The following is a 2915-nucleotide window of genomic DNA, read 5'->3' as shown; positions in this document are numbered from 1 at the left end:
TTTAAAGTTGATGGTATTGTGTTACTATGGTTTTGGCTCTTGGTATTGAGAAAGGCCTAAGGCTATATAAGGAGAAGAAGATCATTAGGCAAATATCATCTTTCGACAAGGCATGAATATCTAAGAGAGAAAGAGATCTGATATGCAGGTTCTGAGTTGGTTGATCTGAGCTAAGGAGAGATCTCATCGGGTGATGGTGAACTAGATCTAAGGAGAGATCGGGATCAAATGGTTTGAAATGCACTATCATGTTGATTATGCGTATTTCTAGATCTGCATATTGTCGCAATGTTACGTTCTGAGTCTAACTAATATCTGGTACAGCTGCAAGTTGAGAAAGTTTATTTTTAGATCTGTACGCAGGTTGGCTTCGGTAAAAGCGCGTGTATACGCGGTTTCTGCTCATTAAAGTAGCGTATATCTTTTGAAGCTTGATTTGGGTTTACAGTGGGATCTGACTGTTATTACAGAGTTCTGTAGTCTGCTCTGTGTTCTGGTAACTGGTGATTGACAGGGTTCAGTGGTTCAGTGATTCAAAGTTGGTTGTTTTATGCTTCAATGATCTGTTGTGAAAATTGAATGAATTGTGGTCTTCAGATTGTAATGTTGTGCTTCAGGAATATCCAAGTCTGAAAATGTATGAAAAGTGATACCTGGAAGAAGTAAGATTGTAGGTCAGCACCTACATACTAGTATTTTGGCTAGTACAAAAGAAAAGGGGGTTGGAGCTCCCTTCCAAGGAAGTTTGGAGAACGAGAGAAGGTTGAAGCCTTCTGCAGGTTGTAGCCTGCGTACTGGTATAAGGCTGCACCAGTACAAAAGATTGTAAACTGAAGTTTCATATTAAGAAAGATAGAGACAACTTGCAGCAGGTGGTTTTCACCCACATTGGGTTTCCACCTTATATCTTGGTGTTCATGTGTGTGGCTTTTTATCTGTTCTGTTATACTGCACATGTTTACTGTTAATATGATGAATAATGTCCTGATGCACTTAATTGAAGAATAAGCCAACTAAATTGTGAGTTTTCTGCTTATACGCTGTTTTTCTTCGTCACAGTAGCGTGTACATGCTGGTTCACTTAACTGAAGTAGCGTATATGTTTTGGGCATTTGAAAAGTTTGATTAATCTGATAATACTGATTCACCCCCCCTCTCAGTATTATTTCCAACACAAAATGGGGAAACCCACTCGAAAGATGAGATGCCTCACCAACCTTAGGTGTCGTTTGAGTCATTCGAGAAGTTGGGCATGGACTTCATTGGTTCCAATGACCCCCATATGGAAAAAATAAGTACATAATTGTTTGCACATACTACCTAACTAAGTGGGATAAAGTGAAGGTAGTGAAAGTAGCAACAAAACATAAAGTGGTCGAGTTTCCAAGGGAGAATATTTTCTATAAGTTTGGTTTTCCAAGAAAATTTGTGATAGACCAAGGTTCCCAATTCACCTCCAACTTGATTAAGGGGATAATGCAGTAGCACCACACTTGACACCAAAAGCATACACCATATTTCCCTCAAGAAAATGGACAACTGGAGGTTACCAACAGAGTATTGGAGGGTGCTTTAACCAAGGTGATTAGCAACATCAAAAAGGATTAGGCAGAGAGAATTGGTTAGCCTTATTGGGCCTACAACACCACCTAGAAGACCACTACCATATTTTCCCCTCTATGAGTTAATCTACGTTAAGAGAGCTTTGTTGTTAATTGAATTTGAATATAACACCTTGAGAATGGCAACCAAACTTGATATTTATTTGACTATAACACATGCTAAGATATTGCAACAATTGAATGCACTAGATGAATACAGAACGCAAGCCTTATTGCACACCGAAGTAGTCCAACTACAAAGAAAAGTTTAGCATGACAAGCGCATAAAAACTAGAGCCTTCTAAGAGGGTGATTGGGCCCTCTTGTATGACTCCAGGTTTAAAAATTTCAAGGGTAAGCTCATAAATAGATAGCTAGGGACTTATCTGGTTGAAAAATGATATGGTAATTTCTCGGTCAAAATTAGGACTATTTATGAGGGAGAAATTCCACTCTTGGTAAATGAATACCGATGAAAGTATCGAGAAGCCCCTTTCCAGGGCTAATTTTACTGATATAATAAGCAAGGAACTGAATCTCACTAAGAGCATCAGGAATCCCAATCCATTCAATCCTTGACCAGTCCTTAGAAAAAAGAAGAAAAATAATAAGCTCAAGCCAAAACCTCCTTTGAGGCACTTGAGGAAAAATAGTCGAAAACCTCTATGAGGTAGCTCGTAACTTTGAAAGAAAAAAAATGCAGATTAATAATGAACTCTAAGCGAAATCCTCCTAGGAAATTGGAGCAAACCCATTAGCTAAAAATCTCCAGGAGGTAGCCAATAAGCCTTAAAAAAGGGAAAAAATTGGTTTCACCTTAACATTATGTTCAAGTACTATAAGAATAGAACACAAATACAAGGTAAAATAAATTTAGCATGCACATTCAACCTAAGACATCAACTTCACCACTTGAAGTGGCCCCACAAAACACTCATGCACTATTCTCCATCTACTTTCAACATCCACCATGTCAAACCTCCACCATAAGCTCTTTCCCGTACATTTTTGTTAGCTTCCCTAAATTGCTACAGGAAAGTCCTGAAATGCCACAATATTGCTATAGGTATTTATGCTTGGTTGGACAAACAAGAAACCCTCTCAGATTTTCCCGAAAACCTAGGGCGTACAGGGTAAGGGAAACATTGTTCTAAGGCTCGACACTTAAACAATTTACGAAGAAGAAGAAATTGAAGAAGAAATGATAGGAACAAACTTACTTGTTTTCTGTGTAGGAGAGTTGGAGTTGTCACTGTAGTTGGGAAACGCTCCTGTTAGCACCCTATAATTGAACATATAGGCTGAGAAAAGGTT

Source organism: Pinus tabuliformis, chromosome 4_2 (genome assembly GCF_031772625.1).
Source record: "Pinus tabuliformis cultivar Carrire ecotype Pingquan chromosome 4_2, CPIR1, whole genome shotgun sequence".
In the NCBI taxonomy this organism is placed as follows: domain Eukaryota; kingdom Viridiplantae; phylum Streptophyta; class Pinopsida; order Pinales; family Pinaceae; genus Pinus; species Pinus tabuliformis.
Note: the sequence above shows the minus strand (reverse complement) of the source record.